The 24,104-nt window shown below is 47.5% G+C and overlaps 1 non-coding gene and 1 pseudogene across 2 annotated transcripts; both read left to right on the top strand.

The window, feature by feature from the left end:
* The first annotated feature begins 6,710 nt into the window (after window positions 1–6,710).
* Window positions 6,711–6,784, top strand: TRNAI-GAU. Its single transcript has one exon. It is a non-coding gene; the product is annotated as a tRNA-Ile (tRNA).
* Window positions 6,785–20,868: 14,084 nt separating this feature from the next.
* Window positions 20,869–22,434, top strand: LOC103587227 (annotated as a pseudogene). The gene is made up of 2 exons (XR_550207.1): window positions 20,869–20,888; window positions 20,928–22,434. The product of XR_550207.1 is annotated as a WW domain-binding protein 11 pseudogene (transcript).
* The last annotated feature ends 1,670 nt before the right edge of the window (window positions 22,435–24,104 follow it).

A 24,104-nucleotide genomic window follows, 5' to 3' on the forward strand; every position in this document is an offset into this window, starting at 1 on the left:
GTACCATGAAGGATGAATTATTGAAGATCAATCATCAGATGGCTCACTACCTCCACTACAACCATGTTATCCAGAAAAATTCAGATTTATGAAAGCCAATATTCTCTATGCCATGAGGTTCTAGCCAATGGCACATCGTGTTTTAAAGATGCTTGGGTGGATGCACAGAATGTGTAGCATTTAATTATCATCACCCTGAAAATAAGTAAGGGTCTTAAGCTAGCAAAAAAAGGCTAGACACAAGGTAGCTGTAAACCACTCAAATTTAAAGTGCTATGCAACACCACACCAAAATCTGTTGGCCCAGACTTTAGAATCTGAAAGACCTGAATTCCAGTGCTGGCTTTTGATTCTTAGCCTGGAGATGAAAGGGCTTTCTAAACTGTACTATCCATACATGAGGGATTTTTGTCATTAGTACACACTGCCACCTGTTAGGCTAAGTACCCTAGCCTATCAGAGTGTAACTGGAACCATCACATAGTAGGGGGAGGGAGTGTAAGTAACACCCAATCTGAACCCAGAGAAACTAACCTTATTCCTATGCCCATCTGCCCTCTCAGACTTCTGCAAACCAGACATCCAGTCCCAGCTCACCCTGCAGAGGCTTCCACTGGGTACTAAGTTTAAAGTTCCCAAGTACCATTTCTGAGGCTAATTTCCAAGGCAGAAAAACAGCTCCACTCAATGCTCACATCTGGGTGGCAGTTGTGCTATGTTTCCAAGGCCCAGAATGGGGTCCCTAGGGGCCATCTCTATTCCGCCTGCCAGATGAGGCCACCATTACCTCCCCCACCACCCCTCCTGTTCCTTCCTAGGGAATACAGGCCATGCTATCTGCCTGTTAGCCCCTGGAGCTGTCAAGGCCACCAGGCAAAAAAAAAAAACAAAAAGAAAAAAGACTCATGAAAGGGTCTTAATCCTTCCCCATTGCAAATTGAGCTCCAGCAAGGCAAACACCAGCTGCACAGAAAAGGGTGAAATTAGGTGGTGAAATTAGGTGATGACCAGTGGAGAAGGCCAGGGAGGATAGATGAGGCCTCCAATGACCTGGAAGAGATGAGATTGGAAGAAAGTGGGGGATAGGGTGGGGGAACAGTTAGAGTCTGAACCATACCCAAATCTGGGACGTGGGCGGATTAAGGACACAGCTGGCCTGAAGCCCCAGTGATAGGGCTCATGGAAAACGTTCAGCTATTGTAGAGGGAGACAAGAAATGAAGAGGGCTTTGAAAAGGTGAGCCAACCAGCAAAGTGTTCCTAACAGTCACTACTAAATAAAAATCAATCCTGGTACTAAAAGTACATAAAGGGTAGAACTTGCCATCCTGCCCATGATCATAAAATCGTAGTCATTTTAGAACTCTTAAACACAAATGATAAATCAAATAATCTATAATAGGATGGGAATTACTTACTGTTCACACAGCCTTTCTAGGGGATTATTTTTACTAGTAGTATTTGAATTTTCATAGAAAATTTAGAAAATATATGTTGTATAAAGACAAGTACAAAAAAATTAATATAGGATTTGTGTATAGTAATTTAAAGCAATAAATATGACAGTGAGAAATTTATCACAAACTAAATTTTTTTTAAATTTTTTTTAAAAAAGAAAATATAATTAAGTAGAAAAAAATGTAAAGCACTATAAAGCCACGAATTAGAAGTAATACCATCGATATTTTGGGAGGAGACCTTCCCTTCTAGTACCTTTTCTTATACTTTTTAATTTACATATATTAAATTAAATCATATGAAATTGATGATTTTATAAATTAAAATGGTTAAATATAAGCAATTTAATATATCTAATGACATAATTTAATATGTCTAAAATTTTAAAAACCTAATGCTTTTTAAAAATTTAGACCATATTGGTTTGGAATTGACTTTTTCACTTAACAATATATTGTAAACATTTGCCTCATCATTTTTTAAAATGCTATCAAGTAAGGGCCGGCCCGTGGCTCACTTGGGAGAGCGTGGTGCTGACAACACCAGGTCAAGGGTTAAGATCCCCTTACCAGTCATCTTTAAATAAATAAATAATAAACAAATAAATAATAAAATGCTATCAAGTAGATATACTATAATTTAGTTAACCCTATTGTTGGACATTTAGGTTGTTTCTCATTATTCTCTTTTATAAATGATACTCAATAAACATCCTTTTACCTTCTTATGCCCATGGTTATTGTTTTTAGGATACATTAACTGCAGCATATTTTTTTTAGTTATAGCACACAATGCTGCTGTTCCAGTTGTCATTTTTGAGGTAAAGACAAAAGAAACCAGCAGATGCAATCATTTGTACAATACCTTGTCTCCCATATTTGAAAACACAGAGCCTGTTTTGACCTTTTTGACAGAATGCACTTTGCTTACAAAAATTGTCTTAAGGAGTTTTCAGGGCTGGCCAATTAGTTCAGTTGGTTAGAGCTTGGTGTTGATAACACCAAGGTCCAGTGTTCAATTCCCTGTGCCAGCCAGCTGCCACAAAAAAAAAAAAAAGAGTTTTCCGTGCACAATAAAAGCAAAAAACTAAATGTGATTAAAATCTATACATCGGGGTTGCTGTGGAGACACTCCAAGAAACAAGTGGGAAAAGTGAAGGAAGTTGAAATTGTAAAAGAGGACAGTTGCTAAGGCATTCCTTTAGGACTCTAGATTCACAAAATGTTAGAACTGGATAGGCTCCAGAGATCATTAAGCTGAAGCTGCTAACTTTTAAACAGATTAGGAAATGGGTCCAGAGACTAGATGGCAGTTGCCCAAGGTCACACAGCTCAGTGATAGCAGAGCCAAAACTTCAACCCAAATCTTCAACCCAAACATCTACTACAGGATTCTGTTTACTGCCTTTTTCCAATTCCAGCTACAGTTGCTCTCCAAAGCTGGAAGTGAAGCTAAATTCTATAGCCATAAAACCTAGGAATATCTGAGCTGGAAGGGACCTTAGGAATAATTAAATTATTAAAAATTATATCAACTGCATTTATGAGTTATTCACTATGTGCCAGGCACACACTAAGTGATTTATATGTATTATTGTATTTTGCCTCATAGCAACCCTGCAAAGTGTTATTAGCCTCAATTACAGTTGAAGAAACTACAGCTTAGAAATGTTAGGTGATTTGCCCAACATCATACAGCTTAAACTAGGTCTGTCTGATTTCACTGTCTTCTACTACACACTGCTTTCCTATCACTCTCAGGAAAGCAGTTTGGAAATTATGTGAATGGGCAACACCAACATCTGTCCCAAGACCCCAGTGAAAGACTGTTGTGGTGGCTTCTGATTATAGCCCTGGGACATTCATGGAGGGACCCAAGGATCTGGCCTCCCATGACCTTTCCCAACCCCCTTCTCTTGCCAGCTGGACTGATCCTAATGACCCTGATCCAGCAAAGCCTCCTGATCACTCAAGCTTAGCTCACTAATTCTCTCTCCCTAGGTCAGGGAACCCACAAGCCATAGAGGGTTTCCCAAGAAACAGAGAGGCTCAGTGGTAAAACTAAAACTGATAGTCAAAGTCAGCCTCTCCCCACCCTCACCTAGGAGAGGGTCAGGACAGAGGAGGAGATATAAGGAAGCAGTAGAGTCTTTTGGAGAAGACTCTCCAAAGCTGCTGTGGCAGGACAATTCCTGATCCACCCAGCTAGCACTCAGCTAACCTCAATTTCCAAAACTCCCAGTGACTGGGAGCATTTTAATGAAGAAAAAGAGAAATAATAAGAGAGACAACAAATAAGTTGCAGCTTTGGCTCTGTACATAAATTCATTGTGTGTCTCTGGGCAAGTCACTTACTCTCTGCCATAACAAAATACCATAGATTGGGAGCCTTAAACAGCAGGAATTTGACTACCTGGTTAGCTCAGTTGGTGAGTGGCCTTGTATCACCAAGGTCAAGGGTTCAGTTCCCCATACTGGCCAGCCATCAAAAAAAAAAAAACACAGAAATTAATTTTCTCACAGTTCTGAAGGCTGGAAGTCCAAGATCAGGGTTCCAGCAAGGTCAGGTTCTGGTGAGGGCTCTCTTTCTGGCTTGCAGATGTCCTCCCTCTTGCTGTATCCTCACATGGCAGAGAGAGAGAGCAAGCTCTCTGGTGTCTTTTCTTATAAGGGCTCTAATCCTATAATGAGGTCCCCACCTTCATGATCTCATCTTACCCTAACAGGCTCCCAAAGGTTCCATCTCCAAATACCAAAACATTAGGGGTTAGGGCTTAAACATATGAATTTTGCAGGGACACAAACATTCAGTCCTTAACACTGTCTCTGGGCTCCTGTTTCCTCACCAGTCAAACAGAGGTGACCATGCCAACCCAGGCTGTTTCATGGGATGGCAAGAAAGATCAAATATTGGCAGGGATGGTGGGGGGGTACAAGAGGGTTCTGCAGATTACAAAGCCCCATACCTATACTGAGTATGATTTTTATTTTAAATCTGCTATCAACCAAGCAGAAAGAATTCACACCCCAAGGCAAAAGCCTCCCTGGAAGCAGTGGTTCTACCTTTCTTGATCCAACAAACATTTATTGAGCACCTCCTTAGTAGGCACTGGGAATCACAGCATGAATAAGATAAGTCCAGCAGTACTGTAATGACAATCATCATTATGATCCCATACATGGGTGAGGGCAAGAAAAGGTAAAAAATAATGTGAGCTTTTGAGGCCAGCAGACCTGGATTCAAATCAGAGCTCCATGACTGAGATGCTATGTGAGTTCAGGCACGTCAATTTCCCTCCCTTCCTTATCTGTAAAATGAAGATAATTTGTGCCAACCACTATACCAAGTACTTTATATGCAATATGTCACTAACTTCACAACAGCCCTTTGAGGAAGGTATGACTATAATTCCCATTTTACGGATGAGGAAGTAGAGTCTCAGAGAAGTATAATAACTTGCCCAACATCACCCAGCTAGTATCGGGGTTAGGATTCAAACCCACATCTTCCTGGCCCTAGTGCTAGCACTATTTTTACAGTTTACAGATTGCCTGCATTTCTGTGATGGTCTTTATAATAATACCAGCAAAAATGTGCAGAGCACTGGCTATGTGCCTAGGTATTTTATCCACATTCTCTTACTTAGTTCTCACAAAAATCCTATGAAGTGGGTACTATTTTAACCCCATTTTATAGCTTTGGGAACTGAAGTCAGAGTGGTGAAGTAATTTACCCAATGTCATACAGCTAGGAAGGGATATAGTTAGGAAACCAGGTGTGTCTGAATTCAGAACCCAATCCTTAGCCCACTACACTATCCTGCCTCTCTTCTCTAGTGAGACCAGGGAAGCATCTTTACCTCTGTTTCACAGATGAGAAGGATAAGGACCAGCAGGAGGTAGCGATGTGCCTAAAGTCACCCAGCCAGTCAGCAGTTAAGCAGGCACTTAAACACAGGCGCCTGAGTCTTAAACCCAGTGTTATTACCTTCACCGTAATACCTGAATCCTGAGCATCAGAAAATGCCCCTGTCCACTGGACATTTGGAAACCCTATAGCTAGCTACCCTCGAGGTTTGCAGAACCCCCTCTGCACGGAGCAGGGCATAGAGAGCTGGTATAGGAGATAAACCTTGCAGGATACTATGTGGGGAAGACAGCAGTTGAGCTGGTAACTCACATGCCCCTAGCTTTGGACACCTCCATCTTGGTCTCCCTAAGTCATGGGCCCAGAGATGGGAACAAGGGAGTTCTAGGCCTGGGGCCCCACTGGATAACACAGCTCTCTGCTGTGATTTCTGCTGAAAAACCAAAAGCTAGATCCTCTGGGCCTAAGTACTAATTACCAATAATGACATAATAACCATTGTGGGCCCAACAGCCAAACAGCCTCAACTAGAAATTCTGCATAGCTCAGGCTCAGGAACAAAAGATTTGGGCACTCCAACTGAAACTGATGCCCTAGCAGAAAATATCAGAAGCAAAAGGGACTCAGAGTTGACCCAGCCAAAGTATTATCTGGCAAACGGAGAGGATGATGACCACTCACTTTCTCCTTTATTCATACATTTATTTATTGAGAATCTACTATGTGTCAGCATAGCAATAGACCCAGAGAAGAGAATAAGCTTCATTTATTCATAAATTCACTCCACAAATATTTGTTGAGCATCTACTGTGTGCCATGCACTGTTCTAGGTACAAAGGATATAACACTGAACAAGACAAAAATAACCATCATCACCAAGCTTACATTCCAATGGAAAGAGACAGATGATAATCCAATAATCAATAAAATATATTATGTCAAAGAGCAATAAATACTATGGAGCAAAATGAGCAGGAAGGACAGTTAAGGAGTGTTGGGGTTGGGGGAAGGAAGGGCATTACAATTTTAAATAGGATAGTCAGGAAAGGCTTTTCTGAGAAGGTGACATTTAAACAAAACCTTTCAGGAGATGACAGAGCAAGCCACAAAAGTATTTGGGAGTAGAGTGTTCTAGGCCAAAGGACCAGCAAGTGCAAAGGCCCTGGGGTGGAAGCATGCCTGATGTGCTCAAGGACTTGCCTGAGATCATACATCCAGTTATTAACAGAGCTGGGCGGGCGGGAATCAGACATAGACTAACCACTCACTGTGTATTTAAACTCATTTAAGCCTTAGGATACCTCTGAAAGTAATGTTTTGCCCACTGTTCTCCCCATTTTACAGATGGGGGAGTAAGACCCAGAGAAGAGGAGTAAATGAGGGGCTGGCCAGTTAGTTCAGTTGGTTAGAATGTGATGCTGATAACACCAAGGTCCAGGGTTCAATCCCTGTACTGGCCAGCTGCCAAAAAACCAAAAAAGATAATAAGAATCTTTCCATGAACTTTTTGGAGCACCCTTGTATTTTCCAAATATTTGCCCAACATATAAGAAACATGCAATAAAAGGCAGTAATACACGTGATGACTACAGATTCTCAGGATCCTTAGACCACAGTGAGATGAAATTCTCCAGGGCCCTCCCTGGAGCCAGCGCTGAATAGTAATATTGATAACAATGCCCAATACACCCATTTTCTAATGAAACAATTCTTCAAGGGGAGTATCCTATTTTACAGATGACGAAACTGAGGCAGAGATGGTGGGTTACTGAAACAAGGCACACAGCGAAAGAGTGGCTGAGCCCTATTTCAGAGCTGCTGTTGGCTCTGGCCTCCAGCCAGGGAGGAGCCTCCAGGTTAGGGGGTAAGGAGGGTTCCCAGGCCTCAGGACTGAGTATCCTTGGACCCAAGGCCAAGGGGGAGAAAGGGGCAGGAGGGCAGCCAGCTGGGCGGTGGGCCAGGTCCCCTCTGGAGACTTGGGCTTATTTCTTAATCTCTTCCTTCCTTTGTTGGCCAGAGTGAGCTGCCAGGAGTGGCAGGGGAAGGAGCGGGTGGGGCCAAGGAGATTGAGGAATCCAAATAATGATGATTTAATTAGAGCTCCTTTTTATGGGTGTCTATGACATGCAGATACTGGGCCAGATCATTCGTGGGGATTATCTCACTGAAGCCTCCACCCTTCCCTGTGAGGAAGGCCTGCTGTCCCCATTTTACTGAGGTAGAAACTGAGGTGCAGATAGGACAAGTGAGTGACCGGAGGCCGCATGGCTTGTCAGTGGCAGGTCTAGCAGGGAACCCAGGTTATTGGCTCCTGAGAGAGGCAGCCAGTAGGGCTGAAGGGGTGAGGGTGAGGAGGAGAAAAGGCAGGGAGATGGAGTAAGGAGCAGGGAGGCAAGGTCCCGGCAGTCTCTGTGAACAGAACAGGCAGTTGTAAGGGTGCAGGAAGGAGAGGGGAGCCAGAGACCATCCCCAAATCCCTGCCTGATGTGGGCCCTGCTTCCCCATCCAGCTTCATCTCCCATCACAGCATGCACCTCCCTTTGTGCTCCAGCCACACCGAGGCAGTGCTCATCCACCCTTAGCACACTCGGCAGGCTCAAGCCTTTGCACGTGATCTTCCCCATACCTAGAAGGTTGTTCCTTCCATGGCCCCCCTAGAGAGCTCTAATTCATCCTTCAAATCCCAACTTAGCTCTCTCTTCCCTTGATGCCTAGAAGGAGTTAGCCACCTGCTCCCCTGGGCTCACTCTGCACATGGTGGTTTGTGCTTCCTGAGGGGCAGGAGCCTTGTCTGAGTCATCTTTGTGCCCCCCCAGAACCTAGCACAAGTCAGTGCTCAATAAATGTTTGTTGTCTCTAGTTGCACTTTATCACTGAATCTTTGAGGCAAGAGAAACAGGTTTTCCTGTCCTCACTCACAAGGCAAGGAAAAGGAGGGCAAGAAAGAGGGAGTGACTGCTGAGGTCACACAGACATGCAGTGACACCAGTAGGCCTAGAACCCAGGGCTCCTTTGCACCACAGCCCCTGCCTGGCCTCTACCCCAGAGAGCTCCCTGCCAGACCCACCAGGGTCACCACAAGGGACCCCTAAAATAGAAGTGGGAGCCCTGCAACCCAGTGGCCTGAGGCCTTGCCCCAGGGTCCAGCTCAAACATAGCTGCTGCCTGGGGGAGTTCAGGGGGAGGGGGAGGAACAGACAAATGGCTTTTACTCCCCAACCCAGCTCTGGCTCCTCCTCCCAGATATGTCCCTCAGCCATCACCCCCAGGCCCCAAGATCTCACTCTCACCTCTGTCCTCTCCTGCCTGCTCACTATAGCCCATTATCACATCCTGCTGGCTGTGCCTCCTAAACTGACCTCATATCCGCCCACTGTTCCTCATCCCATGGCACAGTCCTAGGCCCAAAATCTCAGCATCTCTCACCTAGACAGTTGCCCCTTCCCCTGCCCCTCCCTTCTTAATATCCAGTAGTTCCCCATTGCCTGTGGGTCAAGTCCCCCTAACGCTCCTGAGCCTGTCTCTCCAGCAGCATTCCCCCAAGTACATGTCATGGCTCTGTACCTTGGCACATGGAGATCCTTTCTCCTGGTCTCTGCCTAAGAACACCTACTCACACTTCAGTGCATCAGTCAAAGGTGGAGTTTGTGGTTTCTGTGTCCTTCTCCCCGACTAGACTCTGAGCTCCCAGGAAGGCAAGGACTATATGGATTCATCTCTGGGCTCCATGCCCAGCACTAAGCCTGGCACAGAGTGAGCACGAGTAAAAGCAGCTGACTAGGAAAGGGAGGTACATTCCGGGAGGTACATTCTTACTTCTGTGAGGCCGCCTCCCTCCTTTCACCTTCAGGTGCCTTTGGAAACCTGTTAGACTAGGTTGTTATCCACCTGTCCCCAGCAGTTTCCTCTCAGACCTGGTCTCCACTGTCCCAAGAGGGACATCTTTATAATCCCAAAATAATGCTCATAATTATAATAATAATAATAACATTAACCATTACTACTACTGATTGAGTGCTCACCATGTGCCTCATAATTTAATGCTCACATGAACCCTAGGAAGTAGGTAAGATCTTTTTTATCCCCATTTTACAGATAAGGAAGCTGAGGCTCCACAAGGTTAAATATCTTGCCTAAGATAACACAACTAGTAAGCAATAGATATAGGATTCAAAGCCAGGTCTGTCTGACCCTCAATCCCTATGCTGTCTGGTCTTCTCCTGCTTTCTATTATCTCCCTTTTCAAAACTCTTAGAACACCAGGTATGGGTGGGGGTCAAACACCTCAGTAGCTCTCACCAGCCCTGTGCTGGGCATTGGAGATGGACAGAGAGGACTCAAATGCAGTCTCTGCCTCCTTGGAGGAGATTAGTTTCACACTAAGAATGTGAGCCTTGGGGTCAGCAGACTTGGGTCTGAGCCCCAGCTCCACCCCTAAATAACTGTGTGACTCTGGGTAACTCACTAGACTTACCCAGTGCCAGTTCCTTCTTCCATAAAGTGTGCATGATAATGCCTACCTCGGAGGGTCATTAGAAGTATATGAGATAAGGCATCTAAAATAGCATGAAACAACCAGCCCAGCATATATGAAACATCCTATAAATGGCAATAATATGTATGATGAGTACAGATTCTCAGGATCCCTGGGCCGTGGGAGGATGAAATTCTCCAGGGCCCTCCTTGGAGCCTCCTCAGCCACAGCCAAATAGTAATATCGATAATAATGCCCAATCTGCCCATTTTCTTTTCTTTTCTTTTCTTTTTTGGTGGCTGGCCAGTGCAGGAATCTGAACCCTTGACCTTGATGTAATAACACCATGCTCTAACTTCACCCATTTTCTAATGAAACAATTCTTCAAGGGAAGTGTCCTTTCTTAACCCTATTTTACAGGTGAGGCGACCAAGGCAAAGAAAGTAGGTTACTGAACCAAGTCACACAGCAGAAGATTGGCTGAGCTGGAACCCCCACTCAGCTACTTCCACACTGGGCAGAGCCCAGCTCTTGTCCCAGGGCCCTGGCCAGCCTGCTGGGGAGTTCAGGGTCTCCTGACTCCTGAATTCTAGTCCCAGCTGGGTAGGGAATTAAAAGTGGAAGACAAACCAAAGTCAAGATTCAGATACCTGTATTGGCCAGCCACCAAAATAAAAGTGGGAGAAAGGAGCCAAAAAGAGGGACACTTTACTTAGTCCTCTCCCAGAATGAGCCCAGGGCTGGGAGGAAAACAATTGCCAGGTAGGGCCATGTGCTGGACACTTCTCACTGGATCCTTCCCATACTCATGTGGGGAAAGTTTAGTGATATGTATGTCGCAGATGAGGTCTCCAAGACTCAGAGAAGTTCATGACTTGTCCAAGGTCACACAGCTATGAAAGTGGCAGTACTGGAAGGGCAAAGTCCCTCCTCACCTCTCCCATCTTTAGCCAGAACATTTTCTGATGAAACCTAGAAGCTCTGCTGCTCCCTCTCCAGGAAGTCCCATTGCCCAGGCCCCTCCCTCTGCTGATAGATGCCTGCTTGGTACTTGACCCCTCACTCAGTTCAGAGGACCCAGAGTCCACTTTAACAGAGCCCTGGCCCCCAAGAAATTCACAGTCTAGTGAGCAAACAGGGGACTCATGTTCACTGAACCCCTGTGACGCTGGGCATTTGATATCCATTAGCCATTTAATCCAATATGAAGCACAGTAGATGCTCAATAAATATCTTCATTCATTCAGAAGTATTCATTGAGTACCTACTATGTGCTACTATATCCTAGGTGCTGGAGATATAGCAGTGAACAGATGAACAAAAATTCCTGCCCTCATGAAGGTTTACATGAATAAAAGAACAAATATACTTGTTTCCAGTAGGCATTAATCTTCTCATTTTACAGATGTGAAACTGAGATGCAAAGAGCCACCCAGCTGTAAGTGGCAGAATAAGGATTCTATTCCAGGCCAGTCTGCTCCAGAGACCTTTTCATTGTATCATGTGACCCAAAAATCACCACCCAGAGTGTTAAGTGGCAGAAGAGAAATCAGCCCTGCCCGTGGTAGGATCCTTACTTTGCAGAGAATGCCCTCTCATGGCACTTCCACCCCCACCCCTGGGCCTCCTTTTATGCCTCCCAGTGGCTTCAGAGCCACAGGACATGCATTAGAATCGAGCTTGCTCACAGGTCAGTCACTAAGACAAACCAGTACTCACCCAGAAGCAGCCAGCAGTCACGAAGCCAGTCAGGGAGAGGCCATGGAGCCATCGCCGCAGGGCACATGGAAGCAAAGGACAACAGTGAGATACATGGCACAATGAACACACAAACTCTTGGGGCACCCTTTTCAGCTGGGACCTGTGCCAGGAGGGAACCCTGCCCTCCCTCTGCCTCTGGGTCTCTGCTGGGGCAGACACCCTCCTTGTCGGCAATAATTTGATAATCCACTCTGAGCTCCTCAGGCCTCCCAGGGTCCAGCCCTCTAGAGGCAGCAGGGTCCCTGTGGACAAATGTTAACTGAGCACCTACTGTGTGCAAGGTATTGGGGATACAGTCTGAAGAAGACAGACATGGTCCCGGCTCTTATGGAGCCTACAATGCAGAGAGGAGGCAATCATGTAAATAATTACCGAATTACAACTGTGACGTATGTTTCAAGGAGCAGACTTAACTTGGACTCAAACCCTGACTCTACCATTTATGGCTCTGCCATTTGTGACACTGGGCCCATCTTTTAACTTCTCTGTGCTTCATTTATTCATCTGTAAAAGGGGACAGTATTAATATCTATCTCCCAGGGTTGGTGTGAGGATTGCATGGGTTAATATACGTAAAACATTTTGAACAATGCTTGGCACACAATAAACTGTTCATAAGTGTCAGCTACTGTTATTACAGGGGGCTGTCGGCACGTGTTTCAAAGGGTCTTAGTGTGGGTGAGGCTACCACCTACCCAAGAAGGTTGCTGTAGGGATTAAATGAGACAATGAAAGGTGAAGTTCTGAGCACAATGCCTGGTGCGTGGTAACTACTCAATAAACAGTGGTGTTATTTGTAGGGCTGTTCTTGGACACATTCCCCAGGATAAAGGGTCTCAACAGAGGGGCTGTCAGAAGTGCTGCCTCCCCACAAACGCACAGGACTACAGCTTTGGACTGAAAAATAACCAACATTCTCACCTGATTCTACAAATGCCTCATCTCCTTTGGCCTTCACAATAACCCAGGAAGTAGACAGAGGTGAAATTACCACTCCCTTTTTACTGGTGAGGACAGTAAGGTAAAGGGACTCTGTGTGTGTCCTGGGGTGTGTCACTTCACATCTCCAAGCCAAGTTAAGCAGCCAGGCCAGGATTCCAGCTCTATTCTGCCTGGACTTTGCTCTCTAGGCTTTCCCTTGCTTGTTTTCCTTCAGCCTCTGCAGTACCAGCTGAACAGCCCCAGTCAAGCCTTTGAACCTCTCTAACCTCAGTCCCTTCATCTGAAATAGTTGTCAAACAGCCAGCCCAATCTGCTCCTGACCCAAACTCTTCCTCCACAGGCTCAGTCACTGCCACACCAACCCCTCCCCTAACCCTTTACCCTATCACTAACCTCAGCCACTAACCCACAGGTCACAGAATGTCTGTACTCACTTAAATCCATGTTTTACAGATGGGGAAACTCCAAAGTTGGTCACATACCCGAGGTTGCCTTTCAGTGCCCAGCTCTTGCACCTGGGCAGTAGTTAGGTGGGGCTGGCCCTCTGGGAATACTCCCAGTGGGCCCTAAACTGCAGGTGGCTCCGTCTGCCGCTTTCCCCCATGCAGAGCCCAGTGGGCACCCAGCCCAGTCAGCACAGCTTGTTCCCCAGCTCCCAAGCCCAAACATCCCAGAGCTCAGAGCTTGCTCCAGCAGGGATCAGGCAGTTCCACAGGTAAGGGCTGAGCAATGTGGACACTGCGGTACTGGTAGGTTGGAGGTTCCCCCTCTTAGTCAAATCTGGGCTTTGGAGTTGGACCTAAGTGCAAATCCCGACTCAGCTTCTTCCAAGCTGTGTGACTTTGGTCAAGTCAATTCATCTCCCTGAACTCCTGCAAAACAGGAATAATACTTCTCTCCTGAGATTGTAAGGATTAAATGAGTTAATGCTGCATATTAAAGGCTTAGAATAGAATGCTATGCACAGTAATTTCTTAAGAGGTAGTGGCTCTAATTATGATTAGAGAATACAGGCCAAGAACAGGATTTGTGAGCCCATCACACTCAGCCTTGATTAGGAGGTAGACTAAATCCCAAACCAGGTCCTGAGGCTATAGTAATGGGTGCTGGAAGACCCATAGAGACTTTAGGCTCATTTCCCTTCTCCATTTCACAGAAAGGGGAACTGAGACCCAGGGAGAAAAGTGACTGGCCCACAGACCACAAAGGGATAGAATCTTTCCCCTTTTAATAAACATCAGAATCTTAGGCCCTGGGGAAATTCTGAACCCCCAGGTGACTGTCATACAGACCTACTCTGCAAACCCACAAGTCTCAGGCCACCATGACCCCCTATGGTGAGCCCTTGGTGAGTATCAAATCCAGCTCTATGGCTAGTAAACCTGAATATGGCACACAGTAGGTGCCCAGGAAAGGCTTACGGAATAACAAATGAAGTTCGTCTCTGGCTCCACACCTCTGCTCAGGCTTCCCCTGCAGGAGTCTCTCCTTTCATCTCCCTTCCTCACTCCCACCCCAGCCTCTGTCTCACCCTGCAGCCCAGGTCCCATAAGCTGGGCGCAGCTCCAGCCGTCAGAGCTCTGGGCCTCTAGAGGGCCTGCACAGCGTCAGCATCTTCCCAGCCAGGCTGGGATGTTCCTGCCCAGCACAGCCAGCCAGGATCTTGGCCAGGGTCCACTCTGCAGAGAGGGTGCCGGCCCTGCCCTGCCCTGCCAGGGTCCCACCCCCATTGGTCTAGGGGATGGGGCAGCCTGGGAGTCCTGGGAGCTTCTGTTGGCACCCGGGGCCTGCAGGAGGGAGGCCAGCCTGGTCTGAGTGGTGCAGGGATGGGCTGATCAGGAGACAGCTGGGTGTGGGGCCTCCTCACCTCACTGAATGCCACCCACACACTCAGGCACTCCACCCGTGCTCCATGTTGCTGGGACTTGGCAGCCTACCCAATGCTCCTGTATACATGGGGGAAAGCTCAGGGCTTCCCCATTCCATTCCCTTCTTAAAACACCCCCATTGGCCTGCTCTCAGACAAGCTACCATACTGGTTGCTGCATACGCATTGCCTCATTTGATTCTGCTAATGCCTATAAGGTCTGGATTATTAACTAAGGAGGAACCTAGGGCTTAGAGAAGTAAAACGACTCATGCAAGGTCACACAGCAAGGAAGTGGCAGGGTCAGGATTCAAACCCAGTTCTGCTGCATGCAAAGCCAACAGAAAACTGGATGTCCCCTACCCTCCCTCCTTCCCTCTCTGCTTTCTACAGCTTCTGGCTGCTTTTCTTCCCAAACCTTCCACCTCCTTCTGCAAAGCCTCCCCTTCCCCATTTCTAGTCAGAATTAATAATTCCCACCTCACAACTGCTATAACACCTTATTTACATGCACCTAACAGCAGCAGGTGATACCACAGGTCACAGGGTACAGGAGTTATTTCTGGGGCTTCTATCTTTCTGACACTCAGGAGGGCCTTGAAGGCAGCAGTGACCCCAGTGGGTGCTCCTTAGACCTGACAGTCTGTCACTTCTGTCTCCACCTCCCCCTCTCCCACTTGCAAAAGTCTCTCTGGCCTCCTCCTGTTGATCCCCTCCCCACCCCCACCACCTGCAGAGACCATCCTCCAGGCCTGCGGGGGGCGAGGGATGGGGGGGAGTGCTCTGTGCCAGTGCTCTGGCCCCTCCCTCTCCCCGTTCAATAGCTTAGCACCTGACCCTGGCATGACACCACGCAGCTCTCACAGGGACTCCCAAAAGCCTCCACCTTCTGAAAAAAAAAGTGAGGGTTCCAAAGATAGAGAAGGGGCTGCTTTTGCCCTGGTCCAGGAGCTCGAGGGGTCACATTCAGCCACTGCCTCTCAGGGGAAGCTATGGGCCCTGGAATAGCCTTTCCCAACTCTACCGGGATGGTGCTCCCCTCCCCCGTGCTGGGGCAAGTTCGGGCTGGGGTCCGTCTGGACAGGTCCCTGACTCCAACTTGCTGGAGGGGAGGGGTCCTGTCCTACTTACTCCGAAGAGGTGCGGCCTGCCGGAAAGTGTAGGTGAGGGCGAGACAATTCTTGGGGGAAAGACAGAGGACACAGACAGGGAGAGACTGGGCCACACAGAGATGAGAGACACAGGGAACCGAGGGATGAAAGCGAGCAGGAACCTGAGCCCGACAGAGACCCGGGAGACCAGAGACAGAAGGAAGTCCCCTAGACCGAGCCTGGGAGTGTGTGGGACCGGGGCGGCGACCGAAGTCTGCGCCCAGCTCGCGGGTCCCCTGGTCCGGAAACTCAAAGTCAGTTACGTAAGGGCCCGATCGGGGCGCGGGGCTCCAGGCCCGGTGCCCCCTGCCGCTGCGCGCCTCCCTGCTGCCTGCCCGCTGCCGCCGGCTCTGCGCGGGCCCAGGCGGAGCATGCGGGGCCGGGCAGGGCGGGGTTGGGGGGCGGCCTTGGGCTGCACCGTTCCGCAGGGACCCACCCGCGGGGACCGACCCCGGGACCCCGCCCCAGACAGCCGGGACCGGCCAGAACCGCCAGCGCACCCGTCTAGTTCCGGACTCGAGCTCCTGGACCCCTCTCCTGACTCCCGAGCCCCTCCCCGCACCCTGAACTTCAAAACGTCCAGGCACCTTTACACCCCAAGTTCGGACCCTGGAACCCGGCACCCCTAGAGCCTCCTCCCCGGACCTTTCGACCCTGGCCTCGCCCCTCCCGGGACGGCCCGGGCACTTGGGGATGGCTCTTCTGTCCCTCACCCCGATCCTCCCGGAGACCGAGGGTCGCCCCTTAGGCGGTCCAGGCTCACCTGGGCTGGACGGGGCGGGACCTGGCCGGGCCGGGCCGGGCCGCGTTCTCGCTGTCCGCCGCTCTCGCCCTTTAAGAGGTTCGTGCCACTTTGCCCCGCCGGGGGCCTCCACCTGCACTGACAGAGCAACTCTGACGGAGGCCCCGCCCCCGGCCCGGGAGGCCCTCTGATTGGCGCCGGCAACTGCCAATCGGCGGGGCGGCGAGGCAGAGGAGTGCGAGCGTCGCAACCGGGAAGGGGTGGGGGCTGCAGGTGCGCCCTGGGGGTGGGGAGCGTAGACCCGGGCAGCCCCTGGTGCTCAAGGGGTCAGGGGCAGGGAGGGGAGGGAGTTCCGCGGTTGGCTGGTGAGGTCTCTGACGTCGTTTGGCAAAAGTATGATGCAATTTGCCACGTGGTGCTTCCCCTAAAGGCACTAGGTAGGAACAGGGCATCTGGGAAAGTGACCCCGAGGAGACGTGGATCACCTGATCCATGACTTCGTCCTGTGTGACCTTGAGCAAGTCACTTCTCTGAATCTGAGTTTCCTCAACTATAAATCTTACAATGTTTCCTGAGAATTAGTGATGTGTATTAAATGACAAGTACGGGTCTGGCGCACAATAGGCGATCAGTAAATGTGGGTTCTGGTTCCTCTTGTGCCCATCTTGCTACTCTTCTTAGTGACTTTCCCCTTCCTGATGGTCCATCCCATCATGCTGGAAGAGGCTTACATAGTCAGTGGTCCAAGACCCCCCACCCCGCATCTCATTTCAGACCTGTGCTGGCTCATATACCGCAAATGTCAGGAAGCTCACCACCTCCCCAGGTGGCCTCTTTCATTTTAAAACCATCCTGAGCCTTCAAAAGCTCTTCCTCAGATTAAAGCCAAATCTGCCCTTCAGGACTTTTGCTGGCGGAGAACAAGCCAAACTCACTTCCATGTAGAGGAATCACGGAAACATACGATCATAGAACATTTCAGGCAGGAGAGCCATGGAGAGCTAATCCCTTCTTTGGACAGATGGGGGAAACTGAGGCCCACTGAGGGCAAATGACTTCCTGTGAGTTCAGTGATCGTCCTCTTAGATGCACTCTGGAATTAGACTGCCTGTATCCCAACCCCAGTGCTGCCACTTACTAGCTGTTTTACTCTGGGCAAGCTACTATCTCCAAGCCAGTTTTCTCCTCTGTAAGATGGGGTTAATAAAAGTATTTTTCTCAAGGGTTGTTGCAAGAACTAAATGAACTAATCTGTGTAAAATGCTAAGAACTGTGCCAGTCTCAGGATAAGCATCCAATAAGTATTAGCATTTATTATGATTATTGATGTTATTTTACATCAATACATAAGTGAATTAAAAGACAAACTCATTTATTGCCCCCCAAATCACTGAGGCTGTCTCTGAGTCAGGTTCTGTTTTAGACTTCAGGGCCCTGGTCCCTGCCTTCAAGGAGCCCGTAGTCTAACAGAGGAGGGTCAGAGTGAGCCCCTATATCTGGGGAATGTTTTCTGATAGAAGGGAGCATACTCCAAGAAACCAGAGAAGCTTTGGATCCTTTGACTGGAAATCTGGACACTTGAGACTCTTTCAGTCCCTAGCCATGGGAACTCCATGGGAAACCTGGCACAACACATGCACCAGGCTCCCAAGCATATTGACATTCCCTGCACGAGCCTTCTTACTCACCTGCCGATCAGGAGTATTGCCCACTGGGATTTAGAGGCAGTTTTGTCTGGGCTCTGCACTTACCAGCTTTGTGCCTTTGGGAAAGCCACTTTACCTCTGGGGTGAAATGGGATTAATAATAGTAATAACTTTATATAGAGCTGTTGTGATGATTACATGAGAGTATATGAAAATATACATGCAAATATTCAATAATGGATCTAGTATTATTTTTTAATTGCTCCCACATGTCTTTATGCTCCCAAGAGAGAGCAGGCTATGAACTCCTAGTTTTGGCTTCTGCAAACAGTGGCTCCCTCGCCTCCATCTTTGATTCAATCAAAGGCCTGGGGAGAGGAAAAGCCCAACAGTGGTGTGGACGGGGCTAATGTTAAGAGCAGCCATAGGCCCCCGCCCCTTCCCTTCCCTGTTGGGGCGGAGCATGGCAGCAGCTCTGCTGGGCTGAGCTGCCTGTGGGTGACTCAGCAGTGCCAACGCCTGCCCCAGCCTGATAAGTGTGTGTGCTTCTGTGTGTGTGTGTGTGTATGTGTGTGTGTGTTTGGGATGGCCTGGGAGGGCTCTATGTTTCTGAGTCTGTGCATGGGGAGTACGTGTGGGAATGTGTCTGTGATCTTGTGTGTGTCTCCTGTCTCTGTGTATTTGTGTTGGTGTGAGGAGGGTACATGATTGTGAGTTTATATAGAGGGTGTGATTCTGTATCTGTCTCTCTATGTGTCCTATAAACAGGTTGTACCCCACCCCCACCCCCCAGGCTCTAGGGACCTAGAGAGCTCTGCCCTCCCCTCAAGGCCTCTCCACCCAGGCACCTGTGTGTGTTTCTTGTGACTTGTGCTCTTGTGTGGATGTATGTGGCCTTGTCAAGTCAGTCACTGTGTGTGGGGTGGGGTGGGTGCTGTCACTGTCAGGACTTCAGGTCCCCTGCCTCACTGCCTCTGCCAGTGAAGTCTTACTTTCCACCTCCCTCCCCAGACTGTAGGGAGCAATTTGCTGCCTGAGATGCTCCCTGTGAGAGGTGACCTCCTGAAGAGGCAATTCACATTTAGTGATCGCTATTATTTTACATGCATTCTCTCATTTTATCTTATTGAATCCTTACAGCCAAAAATGTTCTGAAGAGCATCTGAGGCTCAGAGCTGAAGTGACAGCCCAAGGTCACACAGCTCTTAAGTAATAGAGGGTGTGAAGGTACAGTCAGGGGGTAGCTTTCCTCCCTAGGCTGAGCACCCAGCTCCCTGGGGCCTGTGGGGGACTGATAAGTTTGTGGGGCAGGGAAGGAATCTGTTTGTGTCCCCCTTCCTCCTCCAGCCAACTCCTTATCCTGGGCACTGCTACCAGCTTCAAATGGGCTTGAGTTGGGTGATAAAGAGGCCGGGTAACAGACGGGCGTTCGGGGTGGGGGGCCAGGGGGCAGATGTACGTATATGTGAGCATCTGTTCCATCAATCGAACTCTATTGAGGACATTATTAAAAACTGACTAACACATTGGTCTAAAGGAGGATGAGACTCACAAGACCAGACCACAAGGACTGGTGGAAAGGGAGGGGAAGCTTAGGTCTGAGGCAAGGTGTGTGGCTGGAATCGCTTATAGATTTGAATCCTGACTCCATCATACACAGGGCGTAAGACCTCTTCCTAGCCTGTCTCCTCATCAGTCACATGAGGTAATGGCTCTCACCCTGCGCACCTTTCCTACCCCCAGGACACTAGAAGGGAAAGCCATTTGTAAACTGTGAGTCGCTCTCCATACATAACAGACATTCCTGCTGTGATTCATGGCCTCCTATAAGGAGGGCCCCAAAGCAACTGTGTACCCAGAGCCCAGAGAGAGGAAAGAGATTCCATCTGAGGGATCAGGGAAGACTACCTGGAGGAAGTGACCTTCCAGCTAGACTTTTAAGGATAAATTCACTACATGGAAATAGGAGAGAATAGTCCAGGCAGAAGAACAGCCTGCACAAAGGCTTGGAGGTAGGATAGTGAAGGTGTGCCCTGGGAACAGAAAATGGTCTGCTATATTTGAAGCACAGAGTTGAATCATGAGACTAAGTTGTGGAAGGCCTCAAATGCCCAGTTAAGACACAGAGAGACAGACATTTGGGGATGGTCAATGTCTTAGTCCTTTTTCTATTGCTATAACAGAATACCTGAGACTGGAGGACAGAGCAACGCTAAGCAATCGTCGGCAGGGGAGGGGGCGGGCAGGGAGAATAGGAAGTGACGTAAAGATGGCGAGGGGCACGAGGTTTCAAGATGGCGGTGGCTTGGTGGTTGACCGAAAGGTAGAGGTGAAGGCCCCTACAAAGTAAAAGAGGCTGGGAATCGTCCCTTCCCCGCTTCTCGCAATCTTGGGAGCCCAGCAGAAGTGTTTTTTGTTTTTGTTTTTGTTTTTCCTTAATGAACAAGTAAACCATACAGATTATCAACATGGGACGAAGATCTACATCATCCACCAAGAGTGGAAAATTCATGAACCCCACAGACCAAGCCCGAAAAGAAGCCCGGAAGAGAGAATTAAAGAAGAACAAGAAACAGCGCATGATGGTACGAGCTGCAGTTTTGAAGATGAAGGACCCCAAACAGATTATCCGGGATATGGAAAAATTGGATGAAATGGAGTTTAACCCAGTGCAACAGCCACAGTTAAATGAAAAAGTACTGAAAGACAAACGTAAAAAGCTGCGTGAAACCTTTGAACGTATTCTACGACTGTATGAAAAAGAGAATCCAGATATTTACAAAGAATTGAGAAAGCTAGAAGTAGAATATGAACAGAAGAGGTCTCAACTTAGCCAATATTTTGATGCTGTCAAGAATGCTCAGCATGTGGAAGTGGAGAGTATTCCTTTGCCAGATATGCCGCATGCTCCTTCCAACATCTTAATCCAGTGGGAATCGTCCCTTCCCCGCTTCTCGCAATCTTGGGAGCCCAGCAGAAGTGTTTTTTGTTTTTGTTTTTGTTTTTCCTTAATGAACAAGTAAACCATACAGATTATCAACATGGGACGAAGATCTACATCATCCACCAAGAGTGGAAAATTCATGAACCCCACAGACCAAGCCCGAAAAGAAGCCCGGAAGAGAGAATTAAAGAAGAACAAGAAACAGCGCATGATGGTACGAGCTGCAGTTTTGAAGATGAAGGACCCCAAACAGATTATCCGGGATATGGAAAAATTGGATGAAATGGAGTTTAACCCAGTGCAACAGCCACAGTTAAATGAAAAAGTACTGAAAGACAAACGTAAAAAGCTGCGTGAAACCTTTGAACGTATTCTACGACTGTATGAAAAAGAGAATCCAGATATTTACAAAGAATTGAGAAAGCTAGAAGTAGAATATGAACAGAAGAGGGCTCAACTTAGCCAATATTTTGATGCTGTCAAGAATGCTCAGCATGTGGAAGTGGAGAGTATTCCTTTGCCAGATATGCCGCATGCTCCTTCCAACATCTTAATCCAGGACATTCCACTTCCTGGTGCCCAGCCACCCTCCATCCTTAAGAAAACCTCAGCCTAAGGTCCTCCGACTCGAGCAGTTTCTATACTTCCTCTTCTTGGACATGGTGTTCCACGTTTGCCCCCTGACAGAAAACCTCCTGGCCCTCCCCCTGGGCCACCTCCTCCTCAAGTCCTGCAGATGTATGGCCGTAAAGTGGGCTTAGCCCTAGATCTTCCTCCTCGTAGGCGAGATGAAGACATGTTATATAGTCCTGAACTTGCTCAACGGGGTCATGATGATGATGTTTCCAGCACCAGTGAAGATGATAGCTATCCTGAGGACATGGATCAAGATAAGCATGATGACAGTACTGATGACAGTGACACCGACCGATCAGATGGAGAAAGTGAGGGGGATGAATTTGTGCACCGTGATGATAATGAGAGAGAGAACAATGAGGAAAAAAAATCAGGTTTGAGTGTACGATTCGCAGATATGCCTGGAAAATCAAGGAAGAAAAAGAAGAACATGAAAGAGCTGACTCCTCTTCAAGCCATGATGCTTCGTATGGCAGGTCAGGAAATCCCTGAGGAGGGACGGGAAGTAGAGGAATTTTCAGAGGATGATGATGATGATGATTCTGATGATTCTGAAGCAGAAAAGCAGTCACAAAAACAGCATAAAGAAGAATCTCATTCTGATGGCACATCTACTGCTGCTTCACAGCAGCAGGCACCCCCACAGTCTGTTCCTCCTTCTCAGATACAAGCACCTCCCATGCCTGGACCACCTCCTCTTGGACCACCACCTGCTCCACCTTTACGGCCTCCTGGACCACCTACAGGCCTTCCTCCTGGACCACCTCCAGGTAAGTACTTAAATGATGTGAATAAATATTTAAGTTTACATGAGGTTAGAATGAAGTCATTTTTTAAAACATCATGCATCATTACTATTGATGTTTTCTCATTCTTCCTAGTGGAATTCTCTAAGCTATTGAGGAGTCTCAAAGGAGAAGTCAAACGTGTTCATTTATGAAGCATTGTTTGCAGCTCATTCCTAAAGCACTGCAGTTCTTCAGCCACCTGTTTTTCTCCAAAGCTCTTACTTTCTCAGAGTTCTTATTTAGTACGCAGAAACTTGAACATGTAACTGGGGCTTTACTTTTCTCAGTAAAAAGTGTTACTTTTTAATATGACAGGTTGACCCAGTTCTAAATCGGTAGCAGATGGGACTAGGACACAGTTAATACTATCTCATGTTCTTCTTAGGTTAAGAATTGTTGAATGTCAGCATAATCTTTAGTTTTTATAGTTGTAGTTCTTCTAGAGAAACAAATGTGATCCGTCTATTCAGCAGGTGTTCAGCTTAAAAGTATAACAAGTTTATTTACTTCTTGGCATTTCATAAATTTAGTCCTTCATTTTACAGTCAGCCAATTAAGTTTTCTTCAGTTAAGCTAATCCTTTTCTGATTGGCACAAAGCAAAATCATGTATCTTATGTCATTCTCAGTGGTCCTTGTATATATCTAAATGAGTTTCTGGGGGGTCCTTAAAGCATTCTGCTTTATATTCCATTTTCAGCTTATAATGGAACCATTTAAGAATTCTTCTCATGTTCGTATGTGCCTAGCCCCACAGAGCGGTGATTTAGTATGCTTTTTGTCAGTGCTGGGAAATAAAGAGAAACGATCCATAACAAACCGAATATCCTTTTTCTGGTGCTCAGATTTATAATATTTTACTTATGAAATGGATCACAATGTTATTTCCTAATACAAGGCAGGATATGTGGGAAGAAAATGTACAATTCTTTGATTAAAATTATTTCCCACTGACCTAAAGTTTGAGTGTTTCATGGAAAAAATAAATAAATGTTCTACACCAAGATAAAAAAAAAAAAAAGAATACCTGAGACTGGGTAGTTTATAAAGAAAATAAATTTATTTCTTACGGTTCTGGGTGCTGGGAAGTCCAAGGCCATGTGCTCAGCTTCTGGCGAGGGCCTTACTGCTACATCATAACCTGGTGGGGGGCATCACACAGTGACAGGGCAAGAGCGTGTCACCTCAGGTCTCTCTTTCTCTTCTTATAAAGCCACGAGCCCCATCGTGGGGGCCCCATCCCGATAACCTTATCTAATCCTAATTATCTCCCAAAGGCCCTGCCTTCTAATACTGTTACAATGAGGATTAAGCCTCCAACACATGAATTTGGGGGGGAAATATTCAAACCATAGCATTCTGCCCCCAGTCCTCCAAATTCATGTCCTTCTCACAGTGTAAAATACAGTCATTCCATCCAATACTCCCAAAAGTCTCAACTCATTCTAGCACCAAAACTCAAAAGTCCAAAGTCCAAAGTGTCATCTGAGACTCAAGGCAAAGTCCTTGAGCCTGTAAAATCAGAACAAGTTAGCTACTTCCAAAATGCAATGGTGGGACCAGCATAGGACAGACACTCCCATACCAAAGGGAGAAGGAGGCAAGAAAAAGGAGTCACAGGCCCCAAGTAAGTCCAAAACCCAATAGGGAAAATACCGTTAAGTCTTGAGCCTCCAAAACCATCTTCCTTGACTCCAAGTCCTGCATCCTGGGCACATTGGGTTGGGAGTTGGGCCCCCAAGACCCCAGGGATCCCTGTCCCTATGGCTTCGCTGGACTTAGCCCACACTTCAGCCCTCTTGGGTTGGAGTCTCAAGTCTGCAGCTCTCC

Source organism: Galeopterus variegatus, unplaced genomic scaffold (genome assembly GCF_000696425.1).
Source record: "Galeopterus variegatus unplaced genomic scaffold, G_variegatus-3.0.2 Scaffold431, whole genome shotgun sequence".
Lineage (NCBI taxonomy): Eukaryota > Metazoa > Chordata > Mammalia > Dermoptera > Cynocephalidae > Galeopterus > Galeopterus variegatus.